The 16910-nt window shown below is 36.0% G+C and overlaps 1 protein-coding gene across 8 annotated transcripts in view; it reads right to left on the bottom strand.

The window, feature by feature from the left end:
• LOC123872499 (protein alan shepard) overlaps positions 1 to 16910 on the bottom strand; it is a 211759-nt gene that overhangs the window by 152416 nt on the left and 42433 nt on the right. The window lies entirely within an intron of this gene.

Genomic DNA, 16910 nt, shown 5'->3' with positions numbered 1-16910 from the left:
TAACTACCACGCTGGCTAAGTGCGGATCGGTCTTCACACACCTTTGTGAACATGGTAGAGAACTCCTTGGCCAGGTTTTCATCTTGATTTAAAATAATGAACATGTCTGCAATGTCTCATAAAAGTGATAATGCATTCAAAGATATATTATCTGACACGCTAAAAACAGAAAATCACTCCGCTGTAATGTTACTCGAAAGTTGAAGATAAAAGATAACCTAATTTATTGTCACATAGATCATAGTTTTAAGTGAGGGTCCACACCTAACGTAATCAGCCACTGACTGCAAGTCCCAGTGTAGTCACAAAATAAAGAAGTAACTTATTTTGTGGTCGTACGTAGCCAGTCTACACCCGTGCGCAAAGTGGCGTAGTAACGTATAATGTCCCGACCACATTAACGGCCAACAACACGATGTTCAACGGCGTTTCGCGTTAAACGTAGATGTAGCCACGATCAACGTACAACGGCATGCACAATGCCGTTTGACGTTAGACGATTTTACCCCAATTCAATTGGACTTAGACCGTTCAAGTGTGGCCACGTAGTTCAACGCGTTGATTTTCGCGATAATTATGGCGTTGTTGGGCACTGACAATAGGTACGTGAAGTGTGAACGTGCGCTAAGTATGATGCCGCTAAATAGTTTCATGGTTATTACTTTACCGGAGCTCTACTTTTTATGAGTTTGGCCGATATACTTATTATATTTAACCACTTTTGTTTAATTTGGCTTTGTAAATTACTACGAAAATGTAATTCACAGTTTTAACGAGTGTGTCATACAGTATACAGTATATTTGTTAAGTATCATACGCTCTCGTACGACATCCTACGTCCAACCTAAAACTCTACACAATAAAGAACTCTATTATTCTACTACGTCAAGTCAAAGTATTATTTACCAACCTGGAATTCAAACACATCCATCGTACACTCCGTGTGTTATACTCAAAATGTACCTTTAGCGTAGCCGTCATAAATCTGTATAAAGGTGATCGCACATGACCGCAAGAGCCGCAAAAAGGAGCATTCTGAATTGTCTCACAAATGAAATTCGAGTGACATCACACGTCGTTGGCAGTATAAAGCGCACCGTAACCGTGAGTTTGCACTGTCAAATATTTACATAAAACATCTTGAGAACTCTGTTTTCTGTTAATGTCGCATAATTTATTGAAGAGGAACTTGTTTGATATTTCAATGAAAGCTTGAAATCCGTCAGAGAATTTATCAGATTTTCTGGAATTCAACAAAACAAGTTATGATATATGGCACATATTATGATGACCTGTCACATGCTTAAAGTTTTTTTGGTGCAAACTGACGATGAGATTGCATGTTCTTTGATGCAGTCGAATTTTAATGCGTCTCTTGCGGCTCTTTCGCGTCTTGCAGGTCGTCTTATTGTATAGAATCACCTTTATTATAGTCCTCGTAAATCTCTATAAAACGTAAGGGCTTCACCCATTCTATGACGTTTTGAATCATTGAAATCGTTACGCTAAATTTGAACCATTTGTCAGATGTCATGTTTTACTACGCTGAGAAAAACGTTGATATTATTATCTACGCTATAGCTGCGTAGGAATTATTCAAAATGAATAGAAATTTTTGGTTTAATATTCAAATTCAAATCTCTTTATTTCAAATAGAACAATTTGTGCCACTTTATATTACGCCAAGACTACCTACCACCCACCGGTTCGGAAAGCAATTTCAATTTTTCTTTTAGCTTTCAAATTTTGAGATCCTTTTAACCGTGGCAATATGACTTTACCCTGATTTAATGTTTAGAAGGTTGTTTCATAGGATAGTTAGAAATCTAACCTAATCGAGAGTCTGTATTAATTAATTAGGCCCCTATCCGTACGCATAAGAAGGTAATTTATCGATTCCCAGCTAGATTCTAGCTGTCTGTATACAAACACTAAATCAGAGTGAACTAGAGTAAGGCCTCATTCGCACGAGAGCTTTTTTAACGTCCGTTAAAAAAGCGATCAAATATAACATATGCATTCCCAAGTATCTGTTCACACGTCAACGCTTTTTCAACGCGGACTTTGTATTTTCAACGCAACGCCGGGTTTTAACGCAACGTTTTTTTAACACACGTGCGAATTAGGGCTAAGGGAGCTCTGGTTTGATCCTGAATCGCCGATATGATAAATATTAGGCTATGATGGCGTAAAATAAAGAAAATTAGGGCTATTTTAGGGCTACCTTTGTTAAAAGTACTAACATTTGATGCCTGCCAGTGACGTCAAAGCTTCGACGTTTTGTTGGAATTTCCCTGTCGAGAACAGTGACTGCTGAGCTGATTCCTAACTCCGTGGTTACGGACATATCTACACATATTATCTAACTATATTATGTACAAAAATTTAAACACTGAAAATAAACGTACCTACATATCCAAGCGTTTGTTATCGTAAACCTTTTATTGTTTGCACGAATGTATTTATATTAAGTATTAATATAAAAGCTATTGTAAGCAAGTCAATAATTGTCTGTCATATCTATCTCTATCATAAGTAGGCACCGGTAATAAACAGTTAATATTTTAGAATTAAAATATCATGATGAAATGGAGCACCGCTTTTTTGTGAGATTAAAAAACAATCATCCACCGACACCGACGCCTTGTTATTTGATCATCTTTCATTAAACCGAGGAGTGGGCGTAAAAAATCGGAAGAATGTACGTACTATTGACCCTTTATTTCTAAGAAGCGTTCATAATCACAGTAATTTAGATGATTAAAGCAGATAAATTATGAATCCATTTTATCGTCGACCGACAGTTCGTCGACTTCAATATACACTGTATAGCGTTTTAATCTTGATTGTTCAGTGGTATTAATGTAAGTTGTAACAACATCGATAGTAGGTATCCGACTAAACGAGAAGCGATAATCTTGTATAAGCCCTTATAAGGTTAACAATTTAGTTTATGGATTAAGCGGGATAGGTTTTCACTTGTCTAGAATCTCACCAATTTAATTTGCATGTCTGATATACGAATACCCCCGTATTTATATAGACACAAGTTACACGTTATATTTAGCAATTCAATATCACTGGTAGGATGATTTAACAATTTATATTATTATAGGTAGTTATATCGAACGTATCTGCCTGTAGACTGTAGTGTTCTAGATCTTAAAGATTCTATTATCATTAATCCAACTTTATATTCAGAACTCACCAATTATCTATGCGAGTCATAATTTTCGAGCCTCAATAGCTCAACCGGTAAAGGAGTGGACTGAAAACCGAAAGGTCGACGGTTCAAACCCCACCCGTTGCTAATATTCTTAAAAAAAAAAATTAGCACTAAATGTAACACCATTTGTACAGATCATTTTGATACTACTTATCTATCCTTGTACTGTTATCACGAAAGTGGATTATTTGATTAAAATATTGCCTATACTTAAATAATATTCTACTTACTTAGGCGTCCGTTTAGAATAATCTTCTGGAAATCTAAACTGCTACGTTTCACGACGTCACATTTAAAACAATCTACCCAAGGAATAGTTTCCGACACCACAACTGTCCCTAAGTAGATAAAATCTCTTAGTTGATTGGTGTCGACTATGAATTATGATTATAATATTAAGTACAAGTTTAGTTTGATACTACAATGGTTAACCAGATTACGATATAAACTTAAATTCAACTTAGATGATAGTAGAAATATTACTTGAGAAAACTGGTACTACATACCTATACAATAATCGAAAAAAAAAGTCCTGACTGATTCATCAACGCCCAGCCCAAACTCTTGAACTTAGAAGGCTGAAATTTTGCACACAGGTTCCCTTTACAATGTAGGCAACAAGGCCGGATTTTTCAAAATTCTCACGTGATTTGGAATAGAGACGATTTATATTTTGGCCGAGATAAACCGCAGGCGGTCGCTAGTATACAACAGTTTTTAAACCAACGAAGTTATCGATTACATAATACGTTAAAATGCTTGTGTTTTTGTACGAGGTAATCTTCGAAACGTTTGTACAGATAATGACGTTTTAAAGGCAGGCCATCTTTATACTTACCGGGAAAACCAAACGTCCATACAGGATTATTAAAATTCCTAAATTTACGAGAACGAAGTCGCCAGCAAGAGCTAGTGTTGGATATTATTAGTCGTTAAATAAATGAAACAGTTATTCGTAGACTAATATAATGTCGTAAATACGGTTCGTTGGATTCCAAGTGTCCATAATACTGGCAAAGCAACAACAACAATCAAACTGTAAATTTCAAGTGGCATAGCTAGGTGAAAAGAAAGGCGAAGTAAATGAGGCAGGACTTCCAAGAAGCCTGCCACTATTGCACGTATCTAGCGGTACTGGCACGGAATGCCACTTCTGATGCATATGTGTTACGTCTTACTATACTAATGCACCTACCTAAGTTCTTTTTAACTGCATTGTTCATTCTAGTAAATCATTTGTATATTATAGGAATATAGAGAGTTTAAGAGAAAGGAATCATTAGATACCTACATATGTAGGTATTTTATAATGTTGCAAATAGTTCAATACCAAATTAAATAAGAAATAATCTATTAGACGAGCGGCCTGAGAGACGCATATATGAAAACCCTGATGGGAGCAATTTCCAAATTAACAAAATCTGTGGAAAACCCCTATTGAGTCTTTAACCAACATTTAAGTATGTTGTCACAAGAAAGAAAACCCTAAAAATGCCGAGCATTTTCGCGTGTAAAATAACCATGCAAGTCTACAGAGACCAGAATGAGGCCCGACAAAGTGCAAACCATAACTTCATTAAGATAAACTGTGCGCTTCGACAAGGTCGCAAATTAAATCAGCCTTGATCAAACCTGTAAAAAACCTGAATATTTAACTGACATTTAGGAAGGTATCGCAAAATTGGAAGAAAACCCTAAAAATAGCGAGCATTTTTGCGTGCAAAATGACCGCGCAAGTATACAGAGACCGGAATCGGGTCCGACAAAGTGTAACCATAAGTTCATTAAGATAAACCCTGCGCTGTGACAAGGTCACTTTAATCAGCCTTAACCCAACCTGTAGAAAAACCTGAGTCCTTTACCAACATTTAAGAAGGTGTTGCAAAATGGGAAGAAACCCGTAAAAATACCTAGTATTTTCACGTGCAAAATGACCAGGCTAGTCTACAGTGACCGGAATCGGGTTCGACGAAGTGCAACCATAAGTTCATTAAGATAAACCCTGCGCTGTGACAAGGTCGCAAATTTAATCAGGGGGCACGGCAGTGCCCCCGCCAAGACGAGCCAAACGGCGGCCGGGGCGCTACGTACCTTTTTCTCGAAGTGTTTCGCCGTATTTTCGACCCGTCATAACTTCGGTCTGGATGACGCTAGAAAGCTGAAATTTTCAGTATAAGGTGTCCTCAGCAAATTTACCAAATATACCAAGTATCAAATATCTAGCTTTTATGGTTACAGATTTATTGATACCTAAAATACGCCGATTTCGTCCCTCACTGATGATCATCAAAACCTCTACTCAAAACCTCGAAGGTACTTCCCGAAGTCCTAGAAGACTGAAATTTGGTATGTAGACTAGAAATTGCATACAAACTACAGGAAAATTAAGACTTTGGAAATTCCCCCCCTCTACGCCTCTTATGGGTGAAGCCAATCTGTAAATTCTGTCGCTAGAATGCTGATATTTTCAGGATAAGATGTCCTGGGCAGATTTATTAAACGCATTGAGTATCAATTGTCTATCTTTTATAGTTTCAGATTTATTGACAGTCAAAACTTCTAGTCTGTAATTCTAGGGTACTTCCCGAAGTCCTAGAAGACTGAAATTTGGTACGTACACTAGAAATTGCATACAAACTACAGGAAAATTAAGAAATTCAAAATTTTCCCCCTCTACTCCCACGTATGGGGGAAGCAAATTATTTGTAAAGTCTATCGCTAGAATGCTGATATTTTCAGGATAATATGTCCTTAACAGACTTATCAAACGTACCAAGTATCAATTGTCTACCTGTTATGGTTTCAGATTTATTGCCATTCAAAACCCCTCTAGTCAAAAGTTCTAAAGTACTTCCCTAAGTCCTAGAAGACTGAAATTTGGTATGTAGGCTAGGGATTTCATTCAAACAACAGGAAAATAAACTTTTCCTAGTCTGTACATTTAAAAAATGTGTTTCCTAAAGTCCTAAAAGACTGAAATTTGATATATCTGCTTTAAAATTGAGTTGCAAGATTCCACCCAAACAAACATAGTTACATACATTGGAAGTGGAATAAAAGCTTTTAAAAAAAGAGGTAACGATAGAGAGCGGGCCATGAAAATGATGTAGGTACCTACAAAAAATAGATCCAAAAAAAAAATCTAGGGCACCTGCCAAAAAGAAATGAAATCCCACCAAAACATTTCATGTAAAATGTGGCCAAGACTCACAAGTTCATAATGCTTTCACTGTTAAAAAGTTATGAGATCTCTAGTAGAGCCAAGCCCCTAGCTAGCTTAGAATTGCGCTGCCCATGGGACCTATCCCAAGTCCAAAGTATATATCTCTTAAATGCTCTTGAGTATATCACATTTATAACAATAAAGAACAAATAACTCTACTTACAAGCTCTGATTTTACAAACCCTAAATCTTGGTTAAAAAAGTACGGCTTGGCCGTTTAATGTTCGTGAAACTATTACATGACATAACATATTATATTAAGGTCAAAGGAATAGTTTGTTCGACAATTACTAATTTTTATTATACTTCATGATTGTCGCACAAGCTATTCCGGGCTTAAATGTCATATCAGATAAAAGTACCACGAACATTAAACGGCCAAGCCGTCCTTTTTTAACCAAGATTTAGGGTTTGTAAAATCAGAGCTTGTAAGTAGAGTTATTTGTTCTTTATTGTTATAAATGTGATATACTCAAGAGCATTTAAGAGATATATACTTTGGACTTGGGATAGGTCCCATGGGCAGCGCAATTCTAAGCTAGCTAGGGGCTTGGCTCTACTAGAGATCTCATAACTTTTTAACAGTGAAAGCATTATGAACTTGTGAGTCTTGGCCACATTTTACATGAAATGTTTTGGTGGGATCAGCTTTACACCACACCTGTGGAAAAACCGCCTGAATGGAAGCCGAGATTAAAGCTTTTCAAATGAGTTAAACATTTCCATGGCTTTGTACCAAGTTTAAGTTAGGGAGTTAAATTTTTTACTGTTATTACTTAAAATGAGTAATTATTACTGAGTATTTTATATTAATTTGCAAGGCGGCCAGCCATCTTTGTTTTAGGGTCCCGTACTCGAAGGGTGCCAACGGAACCCTATTACTAAGACTCCGCTGTCGGTCCACCCGTCTATCTGTCGGTCACCAGGCTGTATCTAGTGAACCGTAGTAGGTAGAGAGTTAAAACTTTTACAAAAATAATGAGAATTTCAAAATGACCGCCATGAAAAAAAATTAAAAAGTGTTATTTCTTGTACGATGTAGGTACGGAACCCTTCGTGTGCGAGTTCGACTCGCACTTGACCGATTTTTTAGAATAGAGTAGAAATACACACTCAAAAATTTCACCTCTACTACCCATTACGGTCGTGAGATACAGCCCGCAAGACAGTCAGACAGACGGACGGACAGTGGAGGCTTAGTCTCGTTGGCACCCTTTGGAATGGAACCCAAAAACGATATTTTTGTTTTATCAGAAAACATATCAAATATGAATAAACGAAAAGTAAACATTTTTACTACAGTCACGTACCCTATTAGGAAATCTAATTGAATTTCGTCTCAGTACGTCGATTTCGTCCGTCCGGGATTCCGATTGGTCTATGCGGCGGTCACTCAACCGTCCCAACCCGTTACGTCAGCCGCATGCCACAATTAGATCACATACTTGCATTGCCTAGACGGAGAGTGACATAGGCTACTTCTTATCTGAAAAATTAAAGACTTCCCACGGAATTTTTAAAAACCTAAATCCACGCAGATGAAGTCGCGGGGATAAGAAATCTAAAGTTGTTCCATCTATGGGGCCTAGTAATGAACCATAATTTTGTAAAATTTAAAGGAACGATACTTTTTGGCAGGAAAGCCATCACTTTACAGTAACTAATAATAATATGATGACGCTAAGTTTTGTGTAGTAAGTGCTTATAAGATCACACACGGTTCACGCGTTAGTAGTTTAGCGTGCATTTCGATTCGCCTGAACTATTCCTTAAAATTATGTTTTTTAACCCCCGACCCAAAAAGAGGGGTGTTATAAGTTTGACGTGTGTATCTGTGTATCTGTGTGTCTGTGTATCTGTGTATCTGTCTGTGGCATCGTAGCGCCTAAACGAATGAACCGATTTTAATTTACTTTTTTTGTTTGAAAGGTGGCTTGATCGAGAGTGTTCTTAGCTATAATCCAAAAAAATTGGTTCAGCCGTTTAAGAGTTATCAGCTCTGTTCTAGTTTTCTTGTAGAAAAGAAGGTTAGATAACCGTTAGGTTCTTAATATTATGTCAATTGACAAATGTCAAGCTGTCAAGATGGACGTTGTCTACCATACATAATTATTTATTTGAAAATGATGTTTTGGAAAACTCAGATACTTTGGATCGTAGGCGCGGAATAGTCCAAGAAAATCGGTTCAGCCGTTTGAAAGTTATCCGGTCTTTTCTAGTTACTGTAACCTTCACTTGTCGGGGGTGTTATAAATTTTTAATTTACACTTGTTGTTAATTATTTTTCACACAAATCAAGGCCCATAAAATTGTAGTAACTGACTTACTTATTTAAATGTTTTAAGAAACTGTAGCGAAAAACTAAAGACTTTCCAACGTTAATTGAATTCCAATGATCAATTATTGACGCGGGGTCTCAAACTATATTATTTAGTACCGTTAAAGCAAGCTTTTTGCTATTTCTACGGCATTCCGCGCGCAATACTACGAGTATCTACTTATGACGCTCTATTGGAATGTAAGTCAATAGTGTGCATCAAATGCTAATGAGGAACCCAATCATATTATTTGATTTATTGACTATGTTTATATTTTAAAGTAAATAAACTTACATTCTTTTTTCTATCACTCTAAGATTATGGGGTATCACTTTTGGCAAGCTTTTGGCATAGCAGTCTTGGCAACAGCAAGTTTTGTATATTATGTGATTTGCCTCACGACCATAGCAGTTACATAATGAAACCTATTTAAGGGTATATATTATCTAATACTTGATTTGCCTCACGACTCATGAGCACTTGATTCCAGTAATCCGAAAATGTAATTTATTTGTTCGTTTGTTCTTTTTTCACGTAGCAACAGAGTATCTACCAAATATTTAGTAAGTAAATGAGTTTATTACATGGATATCGTTGAAGAGCTGGAGAGTGATGCAGATAACGTAAATCCCACGAACCAAGTAAAAGATAATATGACTACTCTGACAATACCTATATTATAAATGCGAAAGTATGTTTATCTGTTGGTTTATTGGTTTGTCGGCGTGTTGACTTATCCTTCCACGCCGCAACTAACGGAGCAACGGATTGGCGTAATTTTTAGCTTGGATGCATAAAGATCAAAAGAGTAGATAGAATATAGGCTACTCTTGTACCGGAAAATCAAAGAGTTCCCACGGAATTAAAACCTAAATCCACCCGGATCGAGTCGTGGGCATCAGCTACTTAGTTCCATAATAAACGTGCTATCAACCGCCCTATCAAAAAGCAATATTAAATAAGTTTTATGAAACTTTTTCTCAAATAAAGTAGTATAATGGTTATTTTCTGCGAGTGAATTGAATAAAATTCAGTTACAAGGGGTTCTATTTAAGATGGACACTGAGCAATTTGCTTTAGCAAAGCGGTAAAGGGGGCTTGGGCTTGCTATAAAGAGTTTTATTTTTCACCCTTATTTACGTATTCTTAAGCATTCGAAGCCAATTAGCTCTAAGAGTTCTAAAAGCTAACAAAGAAGGAAAGTCTGAACAGACTTACCACAGAAGTAAAGCAAAAGATTCCGACTTTAGAGGGAATGCGAACAACTCGTTTGAAGGGAAACTTTAAATTGCATTTTAAATTTGCTTGTTAAAATTACTTTTGCACACAAACACCATCTTTTTTCATTATTTTTACATAGCCACAAAGTGTACAATGTGCTCTACTTTTTTATGGGTGTGCAATGCATCTAACGAAATTAAATTAGTTTGAGAGTCTCTACATATTTACTAATTTATTTTTATTGCAACGTAATAAGGGTGCTCAATGTAGTTCCTGTAATTTAGTAATTTGACAAAGCGCCCTAGATCTATAACTGGAAGATCCCAGGTTTCTAGCAGGGCCGTCATAGGCATGTCATAGTTCACTATGATTTAATTGTCTGGTGATAGACTTCGGACAGGTCTGGTTACCACCCTACCGGCTAACCTTACAAAAAGCTACAAAAAAATCAATTAAAAGTATTATGAATTTAATCGGTGACATATCTATTTAGGAGGTGTGGGATTTAAATCCCGTTTTAAGCAATTTAATAGTACTTGCTAAGGAAGACATCGTAAAGAAATGCTTACACGTCCTTCATAGTATTCTCAAAAGTGCGTGCAGACTGCCAATCCGCGCTTGTCTATTGTCTACCAAAGCCCTTTTTGTTCTAAGAAGAGACCCGCGCTCATTAGTGGGCCGACGATGGTTGAGAATTAATGGATTTAATGAAAATTAATTTACCACTTCCAGGTTAGCCCGCTTCCATCTTTTAAAATTTAGGGACGATCGTGACTGCATCGTCACGTTCGTCCCTAAATTTTTGAACCCGAAATTTTTAACAATAAAGAGGAAAAGAGAGAAAAATGGACAGGGAAGCACTTATAAGAGATCTCTGTCAGTGACCCTTGGTAGTGCGAGAGGTTGTAAAGGGAGTAGAATAGGTACCACAATTTTACCACCAGTCGACACTTTTAGCCCAATAGAGTCTATGGCATTAATAAAATTTAGCATCTTTAAGATAAAAATACATTTTTAATACGAAAGTTACTAACAAAAGCGTTGGTTCTCAGCAGGTAGAAGTTTATGTAGGGCGATTACAAAGCTGAACCATAGACGCTCTCCGGTGCAGGCGCTTGTCTGGAGCACCCTTGATCGCTCACGGGTCTAGCTACACTATCTACACGTTTATCTAACTTATCTCTAGACGTTGCACCGGATACTTAGAGACTTGTAAAAACACTTTTCTATTTTAGCAAAGTAACTCAAACGATCCAGTAGCTACCTTGAATCCTGACTCGATAGGTGCTCCGAGTATGCAATTTGATTAAGCCAAATTCCTATTAATAACGCTACAGTTACCATGATCTTCCGTTTAAAAAGATAAAATAAAAACTAAAAATCGGTTTTAGTGTTACACTATTATTAGAGAGTGATTAAAATGCTATTTGATGAATGCCCGCAACTTCGTCCTAGCAGATATTAATATTTAATATGCTTTTCTAACCCCCGACCCAAAACGAGGGGTTTTATAAGTTTGACGTGTGTATCTGTGTATCTATGTATCTGTGTATCTGTCTGTGGCATCGTAGCTCCTAAACAAGTGAACCGATTTTAATTTAGTTTTTTTGTTTGAAGGTGGCTTGTGATCGAGAGTGTTCTTAGCTACGAGTATAAGCGAATAAAATCGGTTTAGCCGATTGAAAGTTATTAGCTCTTTTCTAGTTTTCTTATAGAGGTTTTTGTGTCGGGGGTTTTTTAAATTTTAAATTATTATATCTTTGTTTTTCTATCAAAAAAGAAGCCCCTTGCATATTGATCTACCTATAAGCTAAGACCGGCGTCGCATCTCAATCGGTTTATCGGTTCAAAGTACTTAGTACGGACAAACAGATGTGTAAAATATCATCCCACCAAAACATTTCATGTAAAAATGTAGCCAAGACTCACAAGTTCATAATGTTTTCACTGTTAAAAAGTTATGAGATCTTTAGTAGAGCCAAGCCCCTAGCTGAGCTTAGATTTGTGCTGGCCATGGGACCTATCCCAAGTCCAAAGTAATATAGCTCTTAAATGTTCTTGACTGTATCAAATTTATAACAATAAATAACAAATCACTCTACTTACAAGCTCTGATTCTACAAACCCTACATCTTGGTAAAAAAAGGACGGCTTGGCCGTTTAATGTTCGTAAAACTATTACATGACATAACCTATTTTAAGGCCTTAAGGAATAGTTTGTTCGACAATTACTAATTTGTATTGTACTTCGTGATGGTCGCAGAAGCAATTCCGGGCTTAGATGTCATTTCAGATAAAAAATTCACGAACTGTAAACGGTCAAGCCGTACTTTTTTTACCAAGATATAGGGTTTGTAGAATCAGAGCTTGTAAGTAGAGTGATTTGTTATTTATTGTTATAAATTTGATACAGTCAAGAACATTTAAGAGCTATATTACTTTGGACTTGGGATAGGTCCCATGGCCAGCACAAATCTAAGCTCAGCTAGGGGCTTGGCTCTACTAAAGATCTCATAACTTTTTAACAGTGAAAACATTATGAACTTGTGAGTCTTGGCTACATTTTTACATAAAATGTTTTGGTGGGATTTCATTTCTTTTTGGCAGGTGCCCTAGATTTTTTTGGATCTATTTTTTGTAGGTACATCATTTTCATGGCCCACTCTCTATCGTTACCTCTTTTTTTAAAAGCTTTTATTCAACTTGCAATGTACTCGTATGTAAATATGTTTGTTCGGGTGGAATCTTGCAACTCAATTTTGAAGCAGATATACCAAATTTCAGTCTTTTAGGACTTCAGGAAACACAGATACTTGATACGTTTGATAAATCTGCCACGGACATCTTATCCTGAAAACTTTAGAATTCAAGCAACAGATTTTACAGATATGCATCTCATATACGAGGGGATGAAGGGGGACCCGATTTCTTAATTTATCTGTTGTTCATAATTGTTGAAATTCCTACTTAATGCCAAATTTCAGTCGTCTAGAACTACAGAAAGTACCCTAGAATTTGTGACTAGAGATTTTGAATGTCGATAAATCTGAAACTATAAAAGCTAGACAATTGATACTCAGTGCGTTTAATGAATCTGCCAAGGACATCTTATCCTGAAAATATCAGCATTCTAGCGATAGAATTTACAGATTTGCTTCCCCCATACAGAGGCGTAGAGGGGTGAAATTTCCAATTTCTTAATTTTCCTGTAGTTTGTATGCAATTTCTAGTCTACATACCAAATTTCAGTCTTCTAGAACTTCGGGAAGTACCCTAGAATTACAAACTAGAAGTTTTGACTGTCAATAAATCTGAAACTATAAAAGCTAGACAATTGATTCTCAATGCGTTTAATAAATCTGCCAAGGACATCTTATCCTGAAAATATCAGCATTCTAGCGACAGAATTTACAGATTTGCTTTTCTCATAAGAGGCGTAGAGGGGGGAAATTTCCAAAGTCTTAATTTTCCTGTAGTTTGTATGCAATTTATAGTCTACATACCAAATTTCAGTCTTCTAGAACTTCGGGAAGTGCTCCAGAATTACAGACTAGAAGTTTGACTGTCAATAAATCTGAAACTATAAAAGCTAGACAATTGATACTCAGTGCGTTTAATAAGTCTGCCAAGGACATCTTATCCTGAAAATATCAGCATTCTAGCGACAGAATTTACAGATTTGCTTTTCTCATAAGAGGCGTAGAGGGGGGGAATTTCCAAAGTCTTAATTTTCCTGTAGTTTGTATGCAATTTCTAGTCTACATACCAAATTTCAGTCTTCTAGGACTTCGGGAAGTGCCCTAGAATTACAGACTAGAAGTTTGACTGTCAATAAATCTGAAACTATAAAAGCTAGACAATTGATACTCAGTGCGTTTAATAAGTCTGCCAAGGACATCTTATCCTGAAAATATCAGCATTCTAGCGACAGAATTTACAGATTTGCTTTTCTCATAAGAGGCGTAGAGGGGGGGAATTTCCAAAGTCTTAATTTTCCTGTAGTTTGTATGCTATTTCTAGTCTACATACCAAATTTCAGTCTTCTAGGACTTCGGGAAGTACCTTAGAGGTTTTGAGTAGAGGTTTTGATGATCATCAGTGAGGGACGAAATCGGCGTATTTTAGGTATCAATAAATCTGTAACCATAAAAGCTAGATATTTGATATTTGGTATATTTGGTAAATTTGCTGAGGACACCTTATACTGAAAATTTCAGCTTTCTAGCGTCATTCAGACCGAAGTTATGACGGGTCGAAAATACGGCGAAACACTTCGAGAAAAAGGTACGTAGCGCCCCGGCCGCCGCGTTTGGCTCGTCTTGGCGGGGGCACTGCCGTGCCCCCTGATATTGGGCATTTCGAAATCACAGATAAATAGTGTACTTTACCTAAGTACTTTTATTTTTTTGGTTAGATTAATGCATTTACTTAAAAAATGGGCAGAAAATATCATACTCAATCTAAATTTTAATTAATTGTTCCAATCAACTTTTACAAGAGAACAACACCTAAAGAACATTAATTAAAACAAGCCATTAATAGCTTCGTTCCTTGATTTATTGGATACTTATTGAGCTAGTTGCATTCTTGGCTTATCTGACCTGTTCGAATCAAAAAAGAAGCCCCTTGCATATTGATCTACCTATAAGCTAAGACCGGCGTCGCATCTCAATCGGTTTATCGGTTCAAAGTACTTAGTACGGACAAACAGATGTGTAAAATATCATATTGGGCATTTCGAAATCACAGATAAATAGTGTACTTTACCTAAGTACTTTTATTTTTTTGGTTAGACTAATGCATTTACTTAAAAAATGGGCAGAAAATATCATACTCAATCTAAATTTTAATTAATTGTTCCAATCAACTTTTACAAGAGAACAACACCTAAAGAACATTAATTAAAACAAGCCATTAATAGCTTCGTTCCTTGATTTATTGGATACTTATTGAGCTAGTTGCATTCTTGGCTTATCTGACCTGTTCGAAAGCGTGCAAATAGTGCAAGAGCCAATGGATAAACCTTTTTCGGAGAACCTTTTTATATCAAGGAAGCTTTTTGTTCCCTAAACACACTTTGAACAACTTGATATGCTTCAGGGTGATTATTGAGATGTATAATGTGTCTTGTTTAAACTTACCTTTAACGTACACAGTCTAGGATTGTTGTAATAAAATGAGGTGATGTTTTGTATAGCGGTAGTTTATGGGGCTGGAATTCATTAACAAAAACATTTATTAAATAAAAATTATCCTTTTTTCTTTATTTTTACATGATTAATTAATTATATCTCTGAATATTTTTCTTAAAAAGTTAAAAGTGATTCTTAATCGTAGGTACTAAAAAGAGGTGGTGTCTCAATTCGGCCCGTATTTGTTTTTTACTATATCATCACCACTTTCTTATCTATTGCTTTACAGAAAGGTCGTGGTCATCATCTTCTACTGCCAAGTTTGCATAGTACGTAAGAAGAAAAAGAATTTCATCCAATTTTCATGCATCATGACTTAGGTTTTTTGTCAGCTGTCTCTCCAATGAATAATTTTATCAGTTAGGTTTATAAAAGACGGTACCAGCCGTTGTAGATGAAAAACCATATTTTAAATGCCTTCCCCAGAGTCTTGCCTAACTAGCTGCCTCGTTACGTTACTATGTATGATGCGAAAGATAAATTCCTAGGCGCTAATTTTGCCTCAGCAACCTATAAATAACAGTTTGCTATCGCCTGTGCGAAACTAGATTTACAAGCCTCAATAGCTCGAGGGTACACAGCTGGACTGATATCAGAAAGGTCATAGGTTTATCATACCTTACTCGTAAGGTAAATATTTCCATTAGGTTAATATAATTTACTACCTAGTACCCAATTCTAGCCAGTCAAAGTCAAAAATATCTTTGTTGAACTACACTTACTTCTTTTTTCATTTATTCTCACTTATAATTATTAAAACTGTTTTAGGTGTGTGTATAAATGAAAACGTACATTTTAATATAACGTGGTAACAAAAATTTTAAATCCGCTGAGAGGGAAATGCAAATAATTTGAGTTGGTGCACATTCAAAAGAAAGAATGCACGTATAATGTATGCCGGGTTCTCTTTACACACGGAGGGGCAAGTCTGGTCTAGGCTTTATATGTAGGGTTGTAATTTTTATCTAGGTACCTTATAAATTTTCAGATTTTTTTGCATGTCGCAATCCTTCTTATTAGGTACCTACTTATTTAGTTTTAAGCTGGTTTTAAGTACATATAATATTATGATATATATTATTTAAGCTCAAGTAAGTTTAGTTTAACGTATCATTACTAATTAACATATTTGTAGGTTGATAAGATTTACAGAATATTTGAATATAATAAGTCTAAATCCCCAAATATGTTTTTTAAAGCCAATTTGTAATTCGATATCAAATAAAAGATAAATCTTATTGAAGAACCAACAATTATCTACCTATATTAGGTATTATAAGATCAGCCTTGCAAAGAAGTCTGACCTACTTTTCGTAATTTTGAACATTTTAAATAGATTTCAATACTTAACTATGGAATCCTAAAAACGTTTGCTAACGTTTGTTATGCATGTTGTGTATTGACTATACACAACATGCATAACAAACGTTAGCAAACGTGACTTGAAAAATATAAAAATTAAATTAAAAATTTAAAAAACCCCCGACACATAAACCTCTAAAAAGTAAAAAAATAATAGGTAAGTATGTATGGGCCCTTTAAGAATAGTATAAATAGTAAAGTTTTTATCCAAGCGCTCGTTGCGCCAGGGGACCGCTACCTACCATAAACTATGAAAGTCATCTGTTGTAGAAAGAATAGTCTTTAGCGGTCCCCCGACGCAACGAACGCTTGGATAAAAACTTTACTATTTATACTATTCTTAAAGGGCCCATACATACTTACCTATT

The sequence above is a fragment of the Maniola jurtina genome, chromosome 15 (assembly GCF_905333055.1).
Source record: "Maniola jurtina chromosome 15, ilManJurt1.1, whole genome shotgun sequence".
NCBI lineage: Eukaryota > Metazoa > Arthropoda > Insecta > Lepidoptera > Nymphalidae > Maniola > Maniola jurtina.
This window is presented reverse-complemented; position numbering and strand designations above follow the sequence as displayed.